The sequence below is a fragment of the Sminthopsis crassicaudata genome, chromosome 1 (assembly GCF_048593235.1).
Source record: "Sminthopsis crassicaudata isolate SCR6 chromosome 1, ASM4859323v1, whole genome shotgun sequence".
NCBI classification, from domain to species: domain Eukaryota; kingdom Metazoa; phylum Chordata; class Mammalia; order Dasyuromorphia; family Dasyuridae; genus Sminthopsis; species Sminthopsis crassicaudata.
Window position 1 is genome coordinate 361636551 of NC_133617.1, and position 27353 is coordinate 361663903.

Below are 27353 nucleotides of genomic sequence, written 5' to 3' on the forward strand. Positions count from 1 at the left end.
GAAGCTAAGATGGGAATACAATATGTAAGAATATGCATTATTCAAACTAGATTAGATAAAAAGTCTAGGACATATTGAGAACATAAGTTGATATAAGAAAATCAATAAATTTGAGGGGCATGAGGGAAAGCATTTGAATGAAGGCGAATTAATAGAGGGGGAAACAGGTATGATGTTGTGAGAAGAGTAAAATATGGACCATTCAAGCAGAAGTAGGATATAGATAATGAACTTGTAAAAGATTATTACAAAACTCACAAAAGTATGATATAATAGTGATGAGAAATTTCAGTTCAATACACATTCTAAATCATTGTTCTAAAATTAAGGCAGCTGGCAAATTATTTACTTCTTTTTCTGAAAACTACTTTTTTTTTTTTTTTTAATGTAGAAGTAGCTTTTTTTTTAAATACCAAGGAGAAGGTGGTTGGTGATGTATAAATGATATAAAACTTAGAAAGAAGTGAGAAACTCATTTTAGGATTGTCGCATATGTGAAATGGAAAGACATTCACAGTTCATCACAAATACTAGATTTTGAAAGAGCACATTTCAAAGACCACTTTCCAATGACCTGGTCCTAGCCATTGTGAGTAAAGTTTACAGAATTGCCCCTAATTTGTGTGTGTGTGTGTGTGTGTGTGTGTGTTTGTGTATACACATACATATATATATACATACACAAATACATATATATATATATATATATATATATATATATATATATATATATATATATATATATCATACACATAGGCATATACATATGCCTATATGCATAGATATATATGTACTGTACATAAGGAAGATAAACATACTTTCTACACTCATATACATATATTCATATATATGTACACATGTTCACATGTACATATACCTATTTATCTTATTCTTTATTGCTACATTTATACCTATATCCACATCCATGCATCCATCCATCCATCTATCTATCTGTGTATCTATAAATATGCAGATAATAGAAGTACCAGGAATACTTTCCTAATTCTTACTTATAATATCTAAATCCCATTTAGTAAAGAACAGCTGATGATTCCATCTCAACATTCCTAAGGTAATTCTGAGGGGCCAAGGTTTCTAATTCTATTACCCATGAGTCCCCACCAATGTACTTACCTCTGATTATTGTGATAATTATATAATAGTAAATATAGATAGATATTTGTGGGAAATTGCCCTCTGCATTCATATTATTTGCTTTAAACAATAGTTCCTTTTCTACCTCAGTGAAGTATATTGGGTTTGATAATTTCATTCTTGACAGCTTCCCATTACTTTTGAATTAATTCAATCTGTTGCTGGAAGCCCATGGTATCCTGAAATTTCACTGTCCACTAAGTACTGAGGATCACTGCCTTTCTAAAGTTGATAGTCGACATTTTCTCTGCCATGGGGAGTCACTCCCTGGAGCTACTTTTTCCTTAAGATGGATATCATATTTGTCTGTGTCTCTGTTTTCTATGATTATCTTCAATGTGTTTCTCTCTGTCTCTTAATGGTCTCATTTTTCTGATGATATTTTCAGTGGAAAATATAAGAGAAGAGAAAGGGGAAGAAACTTTCTCTCTTCCCAAGAACAAGTACCTCTCAGGGTTTGCTAAACTAGATTCTAAACTAGATTTCCAAAATTAATATGGTTCCTTAAGAAATGGAGACCTGATTAAATTCTTCCATTTTAAAGCTTCAGGAGGTGTGAATAACCTGTTTAGCTAGTCAATCACTATTTTTTCTCTTCCAGACCCAGTAAATAAAGCAATCTTGTTTACCCACCATACAACTTAATAATTAATTTTGTAACTCAAAGAGGCATTTTCAACTCACAAAAAGAGTCAGGGAAAAGAATATTTTGTTAATTGAGGCTTTGGTAATAAATATTTACCTCTTAGAAAGCAAGAGTAGATGATTGAGGGTAAGTATAAAAGAGTGGTATGAATAATAAGAGTATCTAGGGTGTTAAAAGACAGAATATGTTTATTTTGGCAATGAATGTTAAGAGTGACCATCATCACCATTACCATCAACACAACAAAAGAGTAATGAAAGGGACAAGAGAAAGTTCAAAGAAGAGCTAAATATGCTCCTCATGCATAGGTAGATAATAATTAATAATGGTGAAAAGACAACACTATTAATTATATAATTTCTATTTTCTCTACCAATCCTCATACTACTAAAACACCAAAAATGAATAATAGACATTGAGACCCAATGCAAGTGAAAAGGCAAAAAGAAAGTGCAGTACCTGATACTCCTCAAGAATTCAAATGTCTATCTTGCACCAAAAAAAAAAAAAAAAAAATCAACAATTTGACTGGCTACTTGGAATGCAAAGATGAAAGTGGAATTGTGTCCTCAAGGAACATAACTTTCATTGATAAAGAAAAGAGGTATAAATATAAGAATATACAAAATACAGAAAAGTGGCCAGACCTGTGATTTTATCTGCATAAGGAGCTCCCAGACAAGGAAAGTCTCTCTACTAATGCAGATTGGCTTCATATATATTATTTAAATTCTTATAGAAATGCTTAGAGCATTGAGAAGTTAAGGAATTTGCCAAGAGTTGCGCATACAAAGGAGAGATTTGAATCAAAGTCTTCCTGGTTCTAAGGCAGCTATCTATCTAGTGTGCAACTCAGCTCATATAAATTTTGTATGAAATAACTATAAGGTAATTGGGGAAGGGCAAAAGACACTAGTTAGGTAAAGGGAGAACTGGGAAAGGCAAATATAGACCTAGTTTAAGCAGAGTGAAGGAAATAAGGGATTCAGGGATCCAAAAGAGAGAAAGCAAAGCATTCTAGATATAGGGGATGGCCAGGGCAAAGGCAAAGAGATGGAAAATTGAGTGTTATGTGTAAGGAACAACAGTAGAAAGACCAATTTGGCTGTATCTTAGAATGTGTGGTGGAAAGTAATATATAATAAAGCTAGAAAAATGGGTGGAAGCCAGGTTGAGATAAACTGATAAAGAACGAAGAATGATTTAAACAATAATAGCAATATAATAAAGACAAACTTTGAAAGTTGTAAGAACTGTGATCTATACAATGACCACTCCCATGATTCTAGAGAACTGACAATGAAGCATGTTATTCAAATGAATGAAGTGATGCATTCAGAATGCAGAATGAGTTTTCTTTTTTTTTTTTTTTTAACATGGCTACTGAAATAATTTCTTTTGCTTGATTATGTATATATTACAAAAATTTTGCTTTTCTTTCTTTAATGGGATTTGGGGTGGAATAGAGAAAACAAAGATTTCTGTTAATTTAAAAAAAAAAAAAAAAACTTTAATTTAAAATATGCCAGAGGAGTTAATAATTGATCCTAGATGTAAGAGGGAACCACTGGAGTTTATTGGATAGGGAAGCAACATGTTTGGACTTGTTCTTTAGGAAAATTAATTGGCACTTGTTGGGGGACATCGGAAACCCCTAAGTCAAGGAAACCAATTAAGGGTCTACTGAAATAGTATTGGAATGAGGTAATCAAGACTGAATTAGATTAGTGACGATGTGAGAAAAGTGAAGAGAACAAATGTGAAAGAGGATATGGAGATAGACCTGGCAATTGATTGAATATATGCTGGTAAAAGAGTACAAGGAATTAAATAGGACCAAAAAGAAAGAAAATCTGATTCAGATGAAAGATAGTGATGCCCTTGACAGAAATACAGATTTTTAGAAGAAAATAATTTGTTTTTCTTTGGATATGTAGAGTTTGAAATGCCCATTACCCATCCTCTTAGAAATGTTCAATGTCAATGGGTAGTTGTTAAATACAGGATTGGAGCTCAAGAGAGATTATGGCAGAATTGAACATGGTACTCCAAATGTGATCTGATGAGGGTATAATACAATAGATCTTTCAAATTACTAATGCAGAAAACTAAATTTCTCTAAATGAAGTATGATTACATTAATCTTATTTTTCAACTGCCATATCATGCTGGTAACTTCCACTGAGCTGGACATTTTTCCAATGAACTGTTAGCTATCCATTCCTCCACTATATTATCCTTATGAAACTAATTTCTTAAATTCAAGTGTCCACTTCATTTATGTGTATGTATATGGATGTATGTGTGTGAATTCCATCCAAAATAATAGAACCAAACATAAATTTCTATTCTTTGGGTCTGACCATTCGACTAGGTCTAACTAAATTCACCCACTTATGCTATCATCTAGACATCTTAAACATAAAAATCTCATGAGAGAATTTGAAAAATGTTTTTTCTAGAGACTATTGTGCCTATAGCATTCCCTTTATTTATCAATCTATTAACTGTCCAAAAAGAAAATGAACTTAGTTTGGCATCATTTGTTATTGTCAACTAAAACATATTAATAATAGAAACTTGATTGAATGATTGTTGTTGATGAAGCCACAGTGATCATTTCTTCCCTTTCTAGATGTACACTAGCCATCCTTAACAAAATACATTCTAAGAATCTTGGTCACCAACCTATAAATCACAACTCCACGCTCATGCTTTTCTTTCTTTCTTTCTTTCTTTCTTTCTTTCTTTCTTTCTTTCTTTCTTTCTTTCTTTCTTTCTTTCTTTCTTTCTTTCTTTCTTTCTTTCTTTCTTTCTTTCTTTCTTTCTTTCTTTCTTTCTTTCTTTCTTTTCTGTTTTAATAATAGCCTTTTAGTTTAAAAATACATGTAAAGGTAGTTTTCAACATTCATCCCCATAAAATCCTGTGTTTTAAATTCCTCTCCCTTCCCTACCCCACTACCTCCCCCAAATATTAAGCAATCCAATATATGTTAAATATGTGCAGTTCTTCTATACATATTTCAACAATCATCAGCATGCTGCACAAAAAATCAAATCAAAAAGGGGAAAAAATTAAGAAGGAAAAAAAAGTAAGCAAACATAACAAAAAAGATGAAAATACTATTTTGTGATCCACATTCAGTCCCCACAGTTCTCCCTCTGGGTGCAGATGGCTCTCTCCATCAAAAGATCATTCGAAGGGGCCTAAATCACCTCATTGTTGCAAAAAACCCACATTTATCAGAATCAATCATCACATAATCTTGTTTTGGCCATGTACAATGATCTCCTGGTTCTGCTCATTTCATTTAGCATCAGTTCATGTAAGTCTCTCCAGGTCTTTCTGAAACCATTCTGCTGATAATTTTTTATAGAACAATAATATTCCATAAACATTCATATATCATAACTTATTCACTGATGGGCATCCACTCAGTTTCCAATTTTTTGCCACACAAAAAAGGCTGCTACAAATATTTTTGCACATATAGTTCCTTTTCCCTCCTTTAAGATCTCTTTGGGATACAGACCAATATAGACACTGATGGATCAAAGGGCATGCACATTTTGATAGCCCTTTGGGCATAGTTCCAAATTGCTCTCCAGAATGGTTGGATCAGTTCACAACTCCACCAACAATGCATTAATGTCCCAGTTTTTCCACATCTCTTCCAACATTTATCATTTTCTTTTCCTGTCATTTTAGATGTATGTAATGGAACCTCAGAGTTGTCTTAATTTGTCTCTCTAACCAACAGTAATTTAGAACATTTTTTCATATGACTAGAAATGGTTTTAATTTCTTCATCTCAAAATTTTCTGTTCATATTCTTTAATCATTTCTCAATTGGAGAATGGTCATGTCTTTCTTTCAAAATCAGAATACTTACCTTTACCCTTCAGACTCCTAATCTCTATCATCACAAAGATCATTAAAAATATATCAGACATCACATTCACCAGTACTTCTTGTTGTTCTTGTTGTTTTTGTTGATCTTGTTTTAGTACCCTGGCATATAAATCATCCAAAACTGATAACTTTAATTTATCAAGAGCAGATAAACATAATCTCTCTACTTATCTTGGTCTCAGCTCCTTATTAGCTATTTCATTTCTGCCAAAGACTGTTTTCCTTGGCAGGAAGAAAGAAAAGCAAAATAAGAATCAAGTAGTTCTCCCTTCTTTTTCTCCTTTTAACAACAATATATTTGCACTGAGCAGTGATCTTCTCCCTTTTTTCATTAATCAGAAATTTGTTAAGTGTCTACTATATGTCAGTAGGTCTTGCTCTTGCCATTAATATAGCTTTTTAAAATGTCTTTTTTTGTTCTAAATATTCCTACCTTGCATCAGTTCATTCTAAGTTTTAGTATTCCCAATATTCTACCAGTAGTGTGGTAGACTTTCATTTTCAGACTTGATTACCTCATCTTTAAAGGTATATAAATATACTTTATTTAGCTTTTTAAAAATACAGGTCTTAAAAAAATCTGTGCTAATTGGTAAATTCTCTGTTTACTTATGCCAGATTTTATTGATCATCTTAAATGTTTAAATGTTTCATTGATGCTTTTGTTTTTATACAATTCATTTCTGAATGTGCCACTACTACCTTCAACTCTCAAATACACTATCCTGGTAACAAAGAAAAAAATCATTAAACAATGAGTAATTAGAACTAACAATTACAATATATAAAATGCTGTACTCAATTTCCCATATTTCACCTGACATAATAGTTAGAATTTATATAGAGCTTTAAGGCTTACAAAGTACTTATAAAAACTATCACATTTGATCCCTAAAACAACCCAAAGAGAAAGATAATATTGTTATTCTAATTTTACAGTTGAGGAAACTGAGACAGAGATTTGTTGTTTGTTGTTGGTTTTCCCAGAGTGACTTGCCCAGAGTCACATAGCTAGTAAACATCAAACCAGATTTGAACTCAGGTATTCCTGACTTCAGATACAACAAGCTATTGTTAATTGCATCAATTTGTTGCCTCATATAAGTTCATTCATAAAAGTTTTCTCATGTATCTTTGATCTATCTTATGGACCAATTTGTTCATTGTCCTCCTTAAATCCCAGAAGCACTTTCTTTGTTAATATTCTTCCAAAAGTGGAGTACTTTGATTAAGTCCCTAACCTAATGCTTTTGTTCTTTAAACTGTCCAAAAGGAAAATACCCATCTTCCATTTTGTTTGTTTCTCAAAGAAACTGTGCAGATTAATAAAAGGTTCTGCTTTGAAGGATTTTGAGGGATTTTAAGAAATGCTTTGTGCACTAGCACCATGGTATCAGACTCAGCTATAAATAGAGGACACCAAACTATAAAGATCCCTATGATATTGACAAGTTTAAAATGTAATATTATCTTTGTGTTTTTATTAATTTTGATTAAATTTTTATTAATTTTGTTAAATAATTGCCAATTACATTTTAATCTGATTGAACCATGTTATAGAATGTTATAGTTTGAAATCTCTGTAGTTGAGTACTTGGATCAGTAGGGATGATCAGTGCCTTTTTGTTTGTTTAACTATACAAAGGCAAAAAGACTCAGCCATATTCCGAAGGACTGGACACTGAAGAACATGGATATACCATGATAGGATGACAACCTCTAAGAACAGAAGAATGGATCTAAGAGTACCCTGCAAGAGAACAATTTAATCAGTGAAATCAAGCTCAAATTTCCTTTACTAGAGAATTTCTACTAAAGTCACACTTTTTACAATTTCCTCAAAAGCTAGGGTGGATTATTGCTATATCTTAAAATTGACAGATCTCATTGAAAAATGAAAAATTCAGTAAAATACCTAGACAAAAGTCTACTAGTGGCAAACATCCAGTCATTTCCAGATAATTAGATATTTGGTCTTGTGTAGATGAGCTTTCTGGATGACTGCATGGTTTTTGTTTTTGTTTTTGTTTTTTATTTCCAAATGTTATGGTGACTTGAGATGGTCAGATGCTGTTTGCTCCCAAAATAAATGGGAGTAGTCACTGTTAAGAGTACATAAAAATGATAATCTATTTGTTTTCTCTAAGCCACCAATAAAATGTCAATATTCAGTTACAAAATGATGCAAGATAAGAAACTATCTTATTTTATAAACTCAAATGCAACTGTATTTAGAATGATACATATGCTTATCAAGATTTTATTTGGTAACTAGGTAAATTATATAAAGTAACATATAAACAAGACTTGATAATATGTGAACACTGGACTACAAAAATTATTCTGGGATAATAATTTGGGTTACAGTCACTTTAGGAGTTCAAGTTGGCTATCCATTGACAACTAGATTGACTTTGGACTCAGAATACTATGTGTCTATTTCTCCTAATGAACAATGTACTAGTAAATTGTAGAGTTTTGTTGTTTATCCAAGGGAATAAGGATGTACTCTAAATTGATTACCAATTGTCTAGTAGTAACAGTGCCAAATAAATGATCTGTTCTTCACTATCACACATACACTTTTCCATTTTAATGTACTTTAGTGCATAGATATGCAATTTTTTTCTTTTTATAATGAAAGCTTTTGGTGTTGACATTCTGAGATTTCAACTAAAATATATTAATAATACCAACTGGATTGAATAATCACTACCATATATATCATCATGAGTTCTGTCAATACCTTTACTTCATCCCTATTTTTTAGCTCTCTTTTATAAGCAACTTGAAGACAGCAGATATCTTTTTTTTTTTTTTTTTTAAGTTTATTTGTATTCTTGGTACTTAATTCAGTAACTATCACAAAGGAAGATTTCCATGAATAATTATTGACTTGATTCTAGAATTACAGTTAATTTTTAACTAGACTTTCTGATTTTTAGGGGCAAGGATCACATATTAATTCCTTTTGATAAGTGGAGCACTGAACTTGGAATCAGGAAGATAGCTTCCTATCTATGCACTTATTGACTGTGATTGTGAATAAGTCACTTAACCTCTCTTAGCCTGAGTTTTCCCATCTATAACCTAAGCATAATAATAGCATCTACTTGCAAACATAAAGTGCTATGTAAATGTTAACTATTATCATTATCACTCTGCCTATATGCCCATATTTCTTCTTTAACCCTCACTTAGTGATCAGCTATTGAACTCAGTGCAAGTTTAGTTTTGGGCTATTAATCTTTTGATAGTCCAGCATTTGGCAAGGGAAAAAAATTACCTACACACATACACACATTACAAAATATGTGTATACACCTATATAGCTATGTACACACATATACATACATACATGTATACAATGATATATGAATAGTATAGACAATAAATCCTATGGAATTTAAAGGGAAAAAAAAGTTTATGGATTGGAGTAGTATAGGAAGATTTCAAGCAGTAAGAAGTACTTAAGCTGAGCCTTGAAGGATGAGTAAGCTTTTTTACGAATTTATACAAGTAGGCAGATCATTCAGGAGTATGGACAAAGTCACAGCCTTGAAAGAAAAGGCTAAAATGCTTAAAAATTAGTAGAGAGATCTTCATGGCTGGAATGAGCACTGCTACATCTGTCTGAATCCTTTCGTTCCTTACTTCTAGCCCATTAGTATTTTGATTCTTGCTATAACCTCATATCCCACAATTCTTATTTTCTCAAAATGATCCCTTCATAGCCCCTAATAATGTTGTGCCACAGTTCTCTTTTAATATCCTGACCTAGTTTCCCTAATTGTCCTATTAAGTTACTCTGCCTCAGGTTATAACCATTCCCTCTTAATGTTAGGATAAAGGTCTTATATCTTAGACCTTAGGCTATAGTCATTCCCTCTTAATGTTTGATGGGATAAAGATCTTTATCCATTTTAGACTTCATTAGAATATCAGGAGCCTCTCCAATACTTCCCTCCATTATGCTTGCCTCCATTATATGTCATCTTCATCCTAGGTTCCTCCCCCCATTAGGTCATCCCCATGCAGGTACCACCCCCATTATGTCATTGTTCTTGTTATCCTATAAAAGAATCTTGTATCCAACAATGGGTTCTTTGAGATGATAGTCTCGTTCAGCCCTAGACCAACCATGGATCCATTTGGTCCCAATAAATTTCTCCTAAATATTGATATTTATTAAATAATAAATTATTAAATACTCTCTAATCTCTATCTTGCTCAGTTTCTCCAGAATTACAATAAAAGGTATTTATACTTTAGACAAGCATCTTTTCTATCAGGAGTTCTTGGGCCATTCAAAACTCCCAGGGCCTGAACAAATCCCACCTAACTCCCATAGTAGCTAGTGCCCACTAAAAGAAAAGAGGAAAAAATTTCTCTCCTAGCTGTAGCACATAATCACACTTTACACTAACAACCCCTTAGCAAGTTCTGAGAAATTCAAAGTGACAGTGCTAAAAGCCTCTAGAGGTTGACTACAAAAACAAATGGGGAAGAAAACTCAACCCACCCTTTACTGACACCCCCAGTCTGTTGACCCAGGACAGCCTCATTTAGACAGCTTAGTATTTCACTTATTTACTGCATAGGGTGGTAGGTGGCAGCCACCAATCAGGAGAGTGGAATCTCAGCCTCTGGCAATAAAATACAGGGTGTTCTATCTTCTTGAAGCTTTGTATTCTCCTAGGAGCAAAGAAGATAAGCCATTGGCATTCTTTTCAATTCTCAGAGAACCAGGGAAAATGACAAGTATTTTCTTTTTCTGCACAAATTAAACAATATTTTTGGGGGCCTCCAAAGAGATGTCATTCTAGTTGGAATAAAAAAATGGCTAATATTTATATGGTGCTTTACAGCTACAATACACGTTACATACCTGATTATATGTGATGATTCCAATAAACTCGTTCATAACATAAATATTATTTAATCATTATTTTACAGACAAGGAAACTGAGATTTATCAGATTAAGAAATTTTCCCCAGAGAAACCTAGCTAATAAATATAACAGACCTAGATCCCAACTCTAACATCTTGGCTGCATGTCTGCTTTGGGGAGGATAGTTTCTATTATGTGATACTTTCATCTTGCCACTTCCTCTAGGCAGAAAACATTTTTAAAATAAGTAGGTTTAATTCAGGCACACTTTGTTGGTTTCTATAATAGAGAATTAAGTCAGAATATTTTTTCCCAAACAAAAATGTCTATATGGTCCTACTTTTCTAAAAATAATAACTGACATTTATATAGTACAATGAGGTTTATAGAGTATTTTACCTACATTATTTCATTTTATTGTCAGAAATCTCCAACAAGGTAGTACAGGAGGTTTTGTAGTTCTTGTCTATGGTGGTGGTGGTGGTAGTTGTGATCCTGTACATGTTTGTGATTTTATATAAGTAATTTCTACCAAACTTCCCTCTACCAATGTTAACTGGCAAATGTTAGAGAATTACTTGGGGACTGTGAGATTAAGTGACTTGTCCAGTGACATGGCCTTTATATTTCAGAGTCAATTCCTGAACCCAGGTAACTTTTTCCTAATTCAGAAACCAATATCTATAATACTGCTTTTCTTTTTACGAATTTATACAAGTAGGCAGATCATTCAGAAGTATGGACAAGGAGATAAGGAAGGGAATTATATCTTGCTAAATAAAGGGTAGCATTTTATTATTATTCTTATAGCTTTTTATTTACAAAACATATGCATGGGTAATTTTTCAGCATTGACCCTTAAAAAACCTTCTGTTCCGACTTTTGCCTCCTTTCCCCCATCCCCTCCCCTAGATAGCAGGTAGTCCCATATGTGTTAAATATGTTAAAGTATATGTTAAATGCAATATATATATATATATATATATTTATACCATTATCTTACTGCACAAAAAAAAAAAAAAAATTCGGATTTAGAAAGAAGGTAAAAATAACCTGAGAAGGAAAACAAAAATGTAAGCGAACAATAACAGAAGGAGTAGAAATGTTATGTTGTGATCCACATTCATTTTCCATAGTTCTTTCGCTGGATGTAGTTCTTCATTACTGAACAATTGGAACTGATTTAAAGAGAGCCACTTCCATCAGAATTGGTCATCATATAGTATTGTTGTTGAAGTGTATATGATCTCCTGGTCCTTCTTATTTTACTCAGCATCAGTTTATGTAAGTCTCTCCAGGCCTCTCTGAAATCATCCTGCTGGTCATTTCTAATAGAACAATAATATTCCATAACATTCATATACCACAATTTATTCAGCCATTCTCCAATTGATGGTCATCCATTCAATTTCCAGTTTCTAGCCACTATAAAGAGGGCTGCCACAAACATTTTTGCACATACAGGTCCCTTTCCCTTCTTTAAGATCTCTTTGTGATATAAACCCAATAGTAACACTGCTGGATCAAAGAGTATGCCCAGTTTGATAACTTTTTGAGCATAGTTCCAAACTGCTATTCAGAATGGTTGGATGAATTCACAACTCCACCAATAATGCATCAGTGTCCTATTTTCCCCACATACCCTCCAACATTCATCATTATTTTTTCCTGTCATCCTAGCCAATCTGAGAGGTATGTAGTGGTATTTCAGAGTTGTCTTAATTTGCATTTCTCTGATCAATAATAATTGGGAGCATTTTTTCATATGGCTAGAAATAGTTTCAATTTCTTCATCTGAAAATTGTCTTCACATCCTTTGACCATTTATCAACTGGAGAATGGTTTGATTTCTTATAAATTAGAATTAATTCTGTATATATTTTGGAAATGAGGCCTTTATCAGAACTTTTGAAAAATGTTTTCCCAGTTTATTGCTTCCCTTCTAATCTTGTCTGCATTGGTTTTGTTTGTACAAAAACTTTTTAACTTGATATAATCAAAATTTTCTATTTTGTGATCAATAATAATCTCTAGTTCTTCTTTGGTCCAAAATCCTTCCTCCTCCCTGGGTCTGAGAGGTAAACTATCCTATGTTCTTTTAATTTATTTGTAATCTCATTCTTTATGCCTAGATCATGAACCCATCTTGATCTTATCTTGGTATACAGTGTTAAGTGTGGGTCAATGCCTAATTTCTGCCATATTAATTTCCAATTTTCCTAGTAGTTTTTATTAAACAGTGAATTCTTATCCCAAAAGCTGGGGTCTTTGGATTTGTCAAACATTAGATTATTATAGTTATTGGACCTGATCTATTCCACTGATCAACTAGTCTGTTTCTTAATTACTTTGGTTTTTATAACAGGTACTATTATTCTCATTTTACAGAAAAGAAAATTGAGGATCACAGATATTTAAATCCTTGTCCATGAATGCACAGCCAGTAACTGTCAGAAAAGAGGTTAAACTCTAGTCTCTACCAATTTCATATATAATGCTTTCCAACCCCACCACACTCTCCTAGTGAAAATAATATGATATTCAAGGTAAGCAAAGTCTACTGATAATCCAAAAGACTCCTTTTAGTAGCCAATTGTATTGAATGAGAAGAAAGGGCCTTGAAGATCAAGACTATGCATACCTTTGCTAGAACATCTCTAACAGATAATCCATCATCTTCCAAATGGAGATTTTCAATAATGGAAAAGTTTCAGTGTTATAAGATAGCTTGTACTATTTCTGGATAACTCTAATTGTTAGGAAATTTTTCCTAAATTGAGCTGAAATATGCCCAATTTAAATGATTTACTTATAGTTTTGTTCTCTGGGTGATGGCAGAAAAAGTCTAATCCAATCCACCTTCCATGTGGCATTCTCTGAAACACTGGAAGACAGTTTTTAAGAGTCCTATTTCTTCTCTTCTCTTGACTAAGGATCTATATTCCCTTTAATTTTATGATCTATTTGAGGTCCTTCATTGTGGTAGCCACCTTCTTCTGGATATACCATGGATTATCATTGTCTTAAAAGATGATGGCCAGAAATTAATACAGTACTCTAACAGTGGCTTTAAGGTGGCAGAGTACAATGGAATCATCACCTTCCTCATTCTGGATACCATATACTTATTAATAATGCATCGCCAGATCAGATGTGGTAAATAGAAAAGAGGGTTAGCTTTGGAGACTAGAAAAAGGGGTTCAAGTCCTATCTCTGATTCATACTAGATGTGTAATGTTGAGTAAGTTACATAACCTCTAGACACACCCCAGACAACTCTTAAAGAATTTGAGTTGCAACTTAATTTAATAAACATGTATTAAGCACCTTCTATGTGTCAGGCACTGTGTTAAGTGCTAAGGATACAAATAAGAAAAAAGAAATTAAAAAAGACAAGTTTCTTCCCTTCTAAAGAAGAAGACAGCACATAAAATGAAGCTGGAAAGGGAGTAGGGTGACACAAAATGGAAAAGGGAAGGGAAGGGGTTTATCTTGCTCTTTTGAAGTTGAAATCAAGCAGGGCTGCAATTAAAAATTAGAGTAAGTTGCAAAGTTCAAATGCTTCTCTCTATAAAGGAAAAAAAAAATTTTTTTTGGGGGGGGGGCAGCTAGATGGCGCAGTGGATAGAACACCAGCCCTGAATTCAGAAGTCCCAAGTTCAAATCTAATCTCAGACACTTAACACTTCCTAGCTGTGTGACCCTGGGCAAATCACTTAACCCCAGCCTCAGAAAAAAAGAAAGAAAGAAAGAAAATTTTTAGACTCAAACCCAAATCTTTGAACATTAAATCTGATGTGCTTTTTATGAGATCACAATTTCTTCTACAGTAATCACCACTTCCATTTCTAAGAGGCCACAAACTATTGACTCAGTAAAAGAGAAAGGAAAAAAGAAGTAGAAGTATAAGAAGCAAGAAACAAGAAGAAAGAAGGAAGAAAAAAGAAGGAAAATGGAAGGAAGGAAGGAAGGAAGGAAGGAAGGAAGGAAGGAAGGAAGGAAGGAAGGAAGGAAGGAAGGAAGGAAGGAAGGAAGGAAGGAAGGAAGGAAGGAAGGAAGGAAGGAAGGAAGGAAGGAAGGAAGGAAGGAAGGAAGGAAGAAAGGAAATAAAACCTTTTAGTATTAATTATAGAACTCGTTTTGTTGTATGAGATGGTAGTATTTCTGACATTTTAATAGGACTGTCACTCTTCTATATTTTCCTTTTACTTTATTTTTGCTTCTATTTTCAGTAACATCTTTTTTAAATATTGAAGTCATCCATGAGTTCCCTACATAGCTATGTTGTTCTCTTTAGATATATTTCCCTTTCTTTACCATTTAATTCCTATGCTTTATTTTGTTCTTCAAAACATCCCAAGTTATTTGGGCCAACTTCCCATGTAAAATTTTACAACATGGAATTCTCTTTATTCTTTCCCTGAAGAAATCAGTTTTCCTAAAACATAGAATGCACTATATATAGTATTATTTTTCTTACTGAATATCTAAGCTGGTATATTAACTTACTCTAAGACTTCCCTTAATTTATACCTTATCAAGCAGTTACTTTTCAATGTTCGTACCAGGTTCAAAATAGCATCTCCCCTAATCTTTTTTGTTTGTTTGTTTGTTTTTGAGAATGAAATTATCAACAAGGCAAGATAAGAGTTTTCCACTAATTCTGCTTAAAGCAGAGAGAAACCTCCAGGAGATATCCAGATGGTAGATTTCTCCCATCACTTGTCAATTTTATCTGCTTCTTTGAATCATTACCCATTTCCTCCTTCTGGTCAGGTAGTCTGTGATCTCAGCACAAAAGCACTTCTTCTTCTATTGCTTTTCAATCCTTTACCCTGTAATCTTCTTCCTAACAAAAATATATGATTTATAATGCTACTCTCTCCCTTTTATCTGCTCTATTCCTTTGGAATAAGGTTATGCCCTTTCATTGCTACATCCCAGTCATGAACTATACCCCATTATCTCCAAATTTTATTTGTAAGGTAATATTTGCTTTTTCCATTAAGATTTCTAGGTCATTTTGTTTATTCCCATAATCTCATCTTTATGAACACATAAAAGAGAATGAGTATTTTTGTTGTCCAAGGGTCTCCCACAGAAACTCATCTTGCTTTTACATTGGATTAGATCAACTAGTCTAATTCTTCATTGTGCAGATAAAGAAACTGAGGTCCATTGAAAATGAATTGCATAAGGTCATGTGGGTAGTAAGTGGCAGAGTAGGGATTTGAACCCATGGTCTCTCACCAAATTAATGTTGTTTTTTTTTTTTTATTATTATTATAAAACCTCTCTCAGACTATTTTCTCTTCAATTTATCAGTAGTGATTTTTTTAAAAAAGGATTAAAATGATTCTAGGTGTTTACAAATTATATGATCTCTTAAGAAAGCAGCACTGGGCTTCACTTCCATTTTATGCCACACATTTCTCACTCTCCCCATTCAGGGCCTAGGAGAAAGGATAACAATACTCCATTTGTGCAACACAAGGAAGAGACACATTTTATGGATCCAGAGAAAAATCTCACATTCACAAAAATCACTGAGTAAAATAAGAAAAAAGGTGAGTAGAAAGAAAAGAAGATGAGGAAGGAGAAATAAAGAGAATAAGGGAAAGATGTGACACTGAAAAGAGAGTGTATAAAACTGAGTTTTTAATTTTAAGAGGAGAAAAATTTAAATTCTCCACAAGAAAAATAAATCAAGGGTACTTTTATAGGGTGACTAATACATTAATAACTTACAAGAAGAGCTGAGCTCTCAGGTGGAGCCTAGTTCAAGGACAAAGAGGCAAGCTTTTTTCTAATATAGACGTGGGACCTTTAATAACCTCACTACACAGAAACCTAGGATCCATATTACTAAGAGGGCCTCATCAACATCCAGAAAAGGGTACATCTCACTAAGGTGTGATTATTGACTAACGCTTCTATGTGAATCACCTATTTGTCTGATTATTTGCAAGCAAACATACAATTATTCCTGAGCTAATTGGGAGATATCAGCTTTTCATTCCAGCAGGGCTTTAGTCCCCTCACAGAACCTTTTACAGTATGCAGCATCACAAAAGGGTTCTTTATCTTTTTTGCAAACACACACATGCACACACACTCATACATACACATATATATCTATATATGTTTTTTTTGTTTTTTTTTGTTTTTTTTTTTAAGTGAGCTTTACTGGATGTCATTTCCTCTAAGAAGCTTTTTCTTCCCCTTTCCATTAGTGGAACACTCTAATTACTGCATAATCAAAAAAAGTGAGCAGCAAATAGCTGCCTGACTTCACCACATTAACAGCATGGTGCAGAATATGTCTTAACAGTCCAGTGAACTGTCAGTGGCAAAAGTAATTGGAAATTGGTAGGCTATTTCACTATGTGGGGGTGGCAGGAGTTGTTCATGAGCTTTGTTAATAGGCAAATCATTTTAGGGCAAGTTGGGATTCTGGAGTTATTTTGTAAAGATCTTTCATAATGTAGAAAAAGTTAAGCTGCCCCTCCAAACATTCTAATTATAAGTTAAATGGCTTGGTATTTGGGGTAATTCCATCTAGTATTAATTCACCAGTCAGAAAATGGCCTCTCTCCCTGAGCCTGGGTTAATAGAGTGCACTAGGCCATTCTTATCAGAGGGTGGGAAAGGGGTGATTAATTTATAACATAAATAAGAGCATAGAAATGGGAAAGAAAACTGATTCTGAGATCTGGATTCATTCCATTTTCCTGGAGAACTGTTGGGGTATATATTTTGTTATTGTTTTAAATTGAGCTTTTGTAGCTATTTAAGCAAACCCCCAATTCCAGGAAGAACTCCCAGCATGGATGAAACTATATACAAAAGAATATGCTTCAGGAGGCAAAATTAATAGACATAGAGGGACCAGATTCAGTGGAGTCTGTGGAGATATAACTGTGAGGCTTCCATTCATGTTCCTGGAGAATTATTTGGTTAACTAATATTTTTACTCTTTTGAAAAAGAAACATGAGGTGTTAAGCAGCCTTATTGATGAGCATGAACCTTCATTGATATTTGTCTTCCCTTTAATCATAATAATGTTGGTAGTGATAATGATATCCCTTTGTAACACACTCACAATGTGTTTCTAAGCGATGGAGAAAAGCAGCAGGTGAAATAACTACCAATCTGCTGATCATGTTAAGAAAAGAACCAACTGTTCTTATTCCTAGATCCTATCCCTCTGTTTCTAGGGAAATCTTTCTCTTTGTGAAAAATTTATCATTAAATAATACAAGATGTCCAATTGTCTATAAAAGCTTAAAACTGGATTAAGATTTTTGGGATGTCCTATATATGAACATTAATAGTACAAGCAAGAAAGATTCAGAAATCCTTGTTATCATCTGTTCCTTAAGAAGCAACCAGCGTCTTTGCACCCCCAAAATAAAAGTACTAATAGGACTAGCAAAAAGTAAAAAACATTGCTGTCTATAGGATGGCTTCAGTGTTGACATTGGTCAAGTTTCATAATCTCTTTAAACCTGAAGTTCCTCAATCCAAAAACAGAAATTTTTAAAGGGTCTTTGAAACCCTAAAATCTTGTTGATAACATTTTATAATATGAAGAATTCCATGATAATGTTCCTGAACATCTGATCAATTATTTTCTATGTCCAAGAAATTTAACAAAAAAGAAAATAGGCTTACATTTAAGCCATAGAGATTTTGTTTATACCAAAGGATGGATTATCAACACCATACACATACACATACACCTCTATAAAGATGATGGAGCCAAATTAAGAGCTATGCTTACCTAGTAAGTCTGGAATAAATGACATTTTAGGATTCCTTCAAGTATGTTTCCATTAGGTATAATGTGCAATGGGTGATTAATCTCATTTATTTCTATAAAGAATGGACTTAAGGAACAATAATGACTAATGGAAAGCATGACATGACAAAACCCTCATGTAGTCAGCATCAAGGGAGAAATATTCAATATAAGTGAATATTCCTGATAATTGAAGTTAACTTATTCAATAAACAAAACCTGTTTTTGCTTTTGATGGAAATTTTCTAAAATTTAATACATTTTCTGCCTCCTTAAGGAGAGGATATTAAGTATTATATAATCTTTTTTGATGAATCAATTTCAACATTATAAACCTCTGTCTTTTGTACAGCTAGCCCTGAATCTTCTGATTTTTTTCTCTCCTCCCTCAGTCAGTCTGTCAGCTATTAATTCTTTTGTCATTATGTTTTTGCCTCTATCCCAGCACTCACTTTCTCTTGTTTATTGTTTCTAATCTGCTGTGGACTGTGAAATCAGAAATTGAGTTTGTTAAGAATTTCATACTAAAAAAAAAAAAAAAAAAAGTCAATAGAGTAATAGCCTGAAGGCCTAGGCTGGGGAGGGAGTAGGGAAGCACAACATTTTCTAGTATTCAAAGACCTTTCTCACATATTTCCAGTTCTGAAGACTATGTTCCAAAGGGCTGAGGTTCCTAGAAGTCTGACCTCTGGATAAGTGGATTGTTACTATGTGTACTTTCTATAGGGAGTTATAATGTGCTCATATAGTCCCTAGTGGCTGTTAGGTTGAAAATAGAAGTGTCAACACTGGGGCAATAGTAATTTGCTGATCCTTGAGGGAAGTTATTTATTTCTGACAGTGCAAAAGGAATTATTAAGGCATGCATTCATTCCATTAGTTTAGATGACACTTAGGTGGTAATGTTTTTGTTCAAAATGATCTTTTGAGATTTGGTCCTTAATGAAAAATATCTTCTCCAATCATTAGAAATTCTTTGTATTACTTTCCAAGGATATGAGATAACTTATCATGTTATATCTAGGGAATAATGCTCTTAGGATTTTGTTTCAAATTACATAAATCAAATTAAAAACAAGTATTTCTGGAGAGTCCATTGTGCAGAATACATGCAGTTCCATAGTAGATATTAGAAGAGCATCATGTATCTCACTCAACTGGAATCATGTTACTTGAGTTCAGTGAAGGGTATTATTATAATCACACCCAGTTTTCTTAAGTCCCTACCTCAGAAGAGTAAGAATCTATAAATTCAGTTCTAGATACCTAATGGCTACTCAATAGAACAAACCAAGGAACAAAGCAATAATCAGCATGTAGCAAGAATGGCCTTGATCCAGAACACCTACATGTACTTTCTCTCCATGATGGTCACACTTAGAAGTGCTACAGAAGACCAGACAAGAAAAAACTACTGAACAACAGCAACAACAAATGAGAACATTCCAGGTGTCTTTTATGGTGAAAAACATATCTCTAAACCTAGATTCCTCCATTATTTTTAAGTCTTATTTTATATAGAGGTTCCCATAAACTCAGGGTGGTCTGTAAACCTTTGGGGGTCCTTGAGAGATTCTGGGGGGGGGGGTCCAAAAGGCTAAAGCTATTTTTATAATAATATCAAGACATTATTTTCCTTTTTTTTTTCATTCTCATTCTCTCTTAAGTATAGAGTGGAGTTTTCCAAAGGCTACAGGAGATATGAATTAAAGATTTAGCTGCAAAACTGAAGACTCAAGATAATATCTCATCTGCAGAATTATACTTTTGCCTTACAAATGAATTTATCTCTAGACAGCAAGAATTGCTAATTTGCTTGTATTTATCTAGTATTAGTTACAAATATACATATATATATAATATATGTATTAATAGTGTAGAATAACTTTTTTTTTAATCTTACAGTTTATCCTGGAACCAAATTGACATTTGTATTGATGGTGCAAAACTAATGGTGAGTAAACTGCTTATGCCTAAGTACAAAGCAAGACAGGCTTTAAACACCTAGGGAGTAAGGAAATAAGCATTTATTGTGCCTATTGTATACCAAACATTATACTAAGTGCTTTACAAATATTATCATATTTGATTCTCACAAGAACACTTTGAAGTAGATGCTATTTTGATCCCCATTTACAATTGAGAAAATTGTGGCAAACAGAGGCCAAGTGACTTATCCAAGGTCACTCAGAACTTAGGAAAATGAGTCTTCCTGATTTTATCTATCTATAAGTTGGTACAAGTATCCATTGAGCCACCTATTATCCCATCTTTTTAATATTCATAACAAGGTGAAAAATATACCCCAAATACTTCTGCTATATAATTAGAAGTACAGTGTTTGTCTTGAGGAAAAGAATTCATATGATTGAGTTGTGAACCATACTCATTGCCTTTCTCAAGGAGCATCACTTTTACCTGGAAAAAAAAAAAAAAAAAAAAAAAGACTGATACACACACTATGGTTATAAAACTTGGGTATCTGGTAGACATTTTCTTGGAAATGAACAAAATGAGGCTATCACTTCAAGAAAACCAACTTATAGTACCTGCTGCCAATGATAAGATCAGAGCTACCAAGCAAAAATTAGAATTTTAGAAAATTTGTATTTGCCACCATGAGTTTGATAGTTCCCCAATACTTAGAAACTTTTCTCATGATATGGGTAGTAATATTAGCAAATGTGATTTTGAAAAAATTATATAATGAAATTTGTCAACTTCTAGAAGCACTGCATAATTCAATAAATCAACATTTTCCAAATGATCACTGTATGATGCATGTATGAAACCATTTTCATTTACCAATGCAAAATCATGCATGGGCAAAAGATCTATCTCAAAGTGCACTTTAATGTTACAGATACAAAAAATTCATTGCTATGGCTTCAGCTTCCACATTGCAACTAACCACTAAGAAATTACCAATAGTCCAGCTTTAATATTATCAAAAAAAAAAAAAAAAAAAAAGCTACAATTATCTAAAAAGGCTACAAAAATACCCTTTCCTTTTTCAACTATATATTATTATGAGGTTATTTTTTCTTGATAAACTTCAATGAAAATCATGCATTATAACAAATTGAATGCTGAAGAAGATATGAGAACCTTACCTGACTTCTATTAAGCCAGTCATTAAAGAGATAAGCTAAAAATATGTTTTTTAAAAATCCCACTTTTCTTACAAGTTTTAAAGAATATTTCATAAAAATATTTATGTCAGCATATAATAAATATTATATTTGTCAGCTTAAATCTTTAATATAATAAATATTGGTAGATAAAAACCTGCATAAACAAAGCTCTTTGGGATCCTCAATAATATTTAACAATGTAAAAAGGTCCTGAGATCAAAAAGTTTGAGAAAACTGCTCTAGAAAGACATTTCACGTGTAGATCTTTGATAGATAGATGGATGGAAGGAAGGAAGGAAGGAAGGAAGGAAGGAAGGAAGGAAGGAAGGAAGGAAGGAAGGAAGGAAGGAAGGAAAGAAGGAAGGAAGGGAAGGAGGGAGAGAAGAAGGGAGAAATGAAGGGAGGGAAGAAGGGAGAAATAAAGGGAGGGAGAAAGAAAGAGGGAAGGATGTAGGGAAGGAGGGGGAGAGAAAGAATGAGTGAAGGAGTGAGGAAAAGAAGAAGGGAGGGAAGGAAGGAAGGAAGGAAGGAAAGAAGGAAGGAAGGAAAGAAGAAAGGAAACTAGCATTTATTAAATACTTCCTCTGCACCAATCCCTGATTAACCCAATGTTTGTGGATTTCTTTCTTTGTTTTTCAGTAGTATAACAGATTTTCTTTATAATTTGCATTTTGTTTTACACTTTTCAAAGCATCTTTCTGAGAAGAGGCTCCTAGGAGAACTAGAGTCTGTGATACAAAAAAAGATTAAATATCCTTGAGTTAAATAAATAAGACTTTTAACACATGTACGTGACTTTTCCAGGGTAACAAAGGTAAAAACGGAGCTAGGAAAATAATCAAGTTCTTTTTTTGTTTTCTTATTCCAAACTCAGTGCTCTTTCTGATATAATACATGTGTGTGTGAATGAATGTAATAGGAATTCAAAAAATATAAAAAAAAAAAAATTAGTAGGAATAGGTTTGGCTAATTTTTTTGAGACTTCATATAGGAGTTAGGATTTGAATTAGGCCCAGAAGAATAATTAGGATTCAGAATAAATATGAACCAAGGCACAGGAATACAGAAATAGCATGTTGAGTTTAGTAAGGAGTTAGGATACAAATAAAGAGTAGAGAGCCTATGTTGAAGAGCAGCTGGGGGGGGGGGGGGCGCAGTGATAAAGCACCAGCCCTGAAGTCAGGAGGACCCAAGTTCAAATTTGGTCTCAGAATTTAACACATCCTAGCTGTGTGATCCTGGGCAAGCCACTTAACCCCAAATGGCTGAAGAAAAAAAAAAAAAAGGCAGAAAATTTCAAGAATTCAGAAAACATTTGGGAGCCAAAATATTTTCTAAAGAAGAAGAATGGCATGATACTTTGGGAAAATTAGTCTGAACATATTATATAGGATGGATTGAAAGAGAAAGAACCTCATAAACATTCATCAAATAAAATAGATTTCATTGTGTGAAAGGGTACATATATGAGAAAAAATCTGCCTAAATCTACAACTAATAATTGTTTTCCTCTCTAATACTTAAGATCTTTAATAATATTAGGAATAGAGAGAGAGCAAAGAACCTTCCTTCAACTAAGTTTTCTTTGTCCACCTCCTTTTGGTAGAGAGGTGAACGTAAGTTCTCAAAGGAGAACATAGTTAAGAGAGGCCAAGCTTTAGCAGGTCTTTATAAGATGGACAGACTTTAAGTATGAACACATACTGAGTGGAGTCTCTTTTAAGACCTGTTATCTTTGAAGAAGGAAAAATAGCTCATTATTTTATCTACTCCAAGTAGAATGGCTTGGTCTCTTTCTTACTGTAAGCTAATAAGAAGCTAAGAGTATGTGCATGAATCTGCTATAGCTATTTTCACATTGAGTCCATTCTTTCTTGATTCTAGGTAAAAGAAATTAAAGATGGCCAAGACCTTGTGAACGTCAAAAGTTTAAGAAAATGAGCCACCACAGATCCAGTAAAAGAATCCATGAAGTGTTTTGTGAACAACAAACCTAGTGCCAGTAATAAATCTTTAAGAACTGCCTTTGGAACTTAGCTGTGATCAAAAATAAAAAAGCCTACATAGCATATTTTGGGAATCACAAAAGAAATTACCCAGATCTCTTAGAATCAAATAACAAAATGAAAACAAAGAAAACTCCCAAGAATATTCTAAAAGAAAAATGATATAAGCCTACAACCAAAAATAATTTACCTAAACTGAGTATAATCCTACAGGGAAGAAATTGAATCTTTAGTAAAATAGAAGTTCAAGCATTCCTGAGGGGAGGGGGGGGGAGGAACTGGAGCTGATTAGGGACTTTGTATTTGAATTCTAATGAGAGAGGAAACAATTGATATAAGCATCTCTTCAGAACTATGAAGTCAATAAGAGTCACAGTTGGGGTCAAATAAGTTAAGAGGGATTAGAAGCATTTTGTTATAATTTCATAATTCAACAGAAGAATGGGAAAGCAGATAGGGAAAAGATACATTAGGGAAGAAAAGGGGGAACAAACAGAATTTATTATTTCAAGTAGAAATTTGTACAAACTAAAAGGGGTGGAGAAAGTAGACATTATTTAAACCTCTCTGATATTAAGTGAAGTGAGCAGAAATCAGGAGAATAATTTATATTGTAACAACAACTTGGAAACACATGGCTTTGATGTCCTTTCCTTCTCTGGAGATTCTTCCTGAAGTTCTTTTTTGTGTATGATTATAGGTAATAGATGTATTTGTCCATCTACTGCTCAGCTTGGCTTGATCCTCAAAGAATATTCTGCTTCAACTGGATAGGTCAATTAGCTATTGGTCTTGGTCAAGCAGGTCACTATGCTGCAGAACTGGCTCCTCAGAAACTTCAACTGCTTCTATGTTGGGCCAAGCAGTTTGACCAATTCTTGAGTACTGTTGCTACCATATTGGCTTAGTCAGGTCACTTTTCTGTTCAGACAGTTACCAGGAAAGTTATTCTGGCATCGAAAAGCTACCACCAGGTAAATTATTCAGCCCCTGGCCTTTTCACAAGGTGCAGAGTGTTTGTAGGATGGACCAATCCTGAGGACTCCCTGAGTTACTTCTTCAACTGACAGTTGCCGTCTTCATCAAGCTCCAGACTCCAGCTGCATATTACAGATATTTTTCAACTGTCATGTTACCATGCTTTTCTCAGGAAGGACAATAATGTCTTAGCCTAAGACTGAAAATAATAACTCACATTACACAGTACTTACTCTATGCCAGCACAGGGCTAAAGGCTTTTTTATAATTATTATCTCCTTTAATCCTCACAACATTATGAGGTAGATGGCTATTGTTATCTCCATTTTACAGATTAGAAAACTGAATCAAAAAGGTAAAGTAATCTGCCAAAGTCATACAGCTAAGTATCTGATGGTGAATCTGAACTTAGGTCTTCCAAAATCGTTTTTACCTGTTTCAGAGCTCCATTTTAGTCCTGTCCTTTTCAACCCTCTTCCTGGATCAGAAGTGGCTTTCCTCAGTGAGGAATTATACCTTTACTTTATTGTGAAATAAGAAAAGTGGGTAAGTAGGTACAGACTCCAGTTAAGTCTTTTAAAGATAAGTAGTTGGGACAAAGAGACAAATTCATTATCTCTCTGCCTTCTTTAAAAGCAATAAACCTCAGGCTCCTAAAGAATAGAGTGTTTCCTATTTTTTATATTTCAGTATCTATTTTTCTTCTGATGTTAATGCTAAAACTCAGCAGGTTAAAGGATTACAAAAGCAAGTAGAATTATTTCTGTTGTTGCTTTAGCAGATGTCCTATGTCCTCAAGTAATGATATAGAAGATACTGGAAAGAAAAATTAAGACATTTTTATCTGAAAGAAAAAAGAAAGACCAGTAGAGAGATAATTATGGTAGGACACATGAGTATGGAGATAATGTCCCAGAAAGTATAATATTTATTGAGTGCCTATTTCACCATAGAGTACTATACTAGTTGCTAGTTAAGATTTTTAAAGATAGAGATTCCTACCCTCAAGGAACTTAAAATCTACTGAGGGTGAAAGATGCCAATATAAAAAAGTAAGAAATCATATTTAATAACAAATTTATAGGGGAGTTTAATACCAAACCTAAGTAGATAGATATGAGAAGAAAAAAATCTGTCTAATGTTATCTACAGGTTTCAAATTAGGGAAAAGCTCAAAAATAAGAGTAGTTAAAAGTCAGTCAAAAAAATATTTCTATGTATAATTCAATTTATGTCTCACTATACTCTCTAATTTAATATGGATACAAAATGTATTAAATTGCTTTATACAATAATAAAATATTTTTAAATGAAAATATTTTAAATACAAGCTAATTCTTTCCTTATTCTAAAGTATTTCTATTATATTTAAGTTTAAAACCACTTTCTAAAACCACATTAAATTAGCAACTATTACATTGTGATGTAATAACATAATTAGATATGTCTATCATGTATATGATATAGATATGACATGATATAGATATGACATCATTAGATATGTCTAATTAGGTCATACATATGACCTGATTAGAAGGTACCTAAATTGGGAGCGTGACCATGTTTTAGGGAGGTAACAATATCATCAAAAATGTGACATCTTTTTGATACCAGTAAATTGCAATATTATACAAATATTGAAAGGTATTTAAAACCAATTTGCATCAGCAAATTTTGAAATCAATGCAAAAATCAAGTTATCTGAGCTGTGATAAACAAAACAATGACAATATCTAGATACTGGAGAGAGATGCAGATGGGGTTGAGGCATAGGGAGAGGGATTGACTGGAGAAGACTTTTGCTGAATTAAAGTGTATCTTTTCCCCATCTGCCTTCCTAGTCTTCTTTTAAGATTATTAAGTGGGCTTTTGTTGCAGTGGGCCCTAGTATAATTTCTACAGTTACTCCCTAAGAAAAGCAAGAAGAGACAGTGACTGACTATCTTGTCCAACAAAGGTGGGTCTTTGTTGCAGGGGGCCCTTGTAGAATTCCTTGTTAAATTTCCTGAATTGACAAAATTATTGTTACCTCATGCTTATTTTATTCAATCAGAAGGCCAAGTTATAGATGTCAATAACTCCTGAAGTAATTTTTCTTGCATAAAAGAACTTACTGATACCCTATTTCTTTATGAACTCCTTTTAGGAAATTAGTCTGCTTACTAAGCATCACAAAGACTGCTTCATTAGGAATTTAGCCCACTTACTCAGCATCACAATAGTTCATTAGGAACTGCCCACCTTATGACAACAAGTTCGCTAGGAACTTCCTCTACTTTATGGCATCTTTCTCCTGACAGCTAGTGCGTTAGGAACTTGCCCTCCTTATTATGTTATTAGTTGCTTAGAAACTAAACTCATCTTATGGCATCTCCCCCCTTGTTAATGGTGACTTCCACTATGAAGTTTAGCCCTTGTCTTTCCCCTTGTTAATCCCCAAAATCCCTTTTGGAATTTAGCCTGCCTGTCAATGGCATAATAAAAATTTTCCCTCTTGATTAGGAGATAGTCTAAGCCTACAAATTAATTTCAGAAAACTCAAGACGTTAGTCTGAAATCCCAATATTTTGTAGAATACCATCAACTTACTCTGTGATTTTGAGCTATTTTCTTAACTTCTTTAAAGCTTCCATATAAATATTTGTTGAAATTAATTTAATTAAGGTTATTTTAAAGGGGAAGCCTTACTTTGTCTTTCTAGTCTGAAATCCCTAGGTTTTCTGTACCATTTGATTTCTGGGCTTCTATCCAAATCCTAAAGAAAAGCATACCTACTACAATGTAATTATATCTTCAAATAGACAGAAACAGTATGATTGTCTATTCC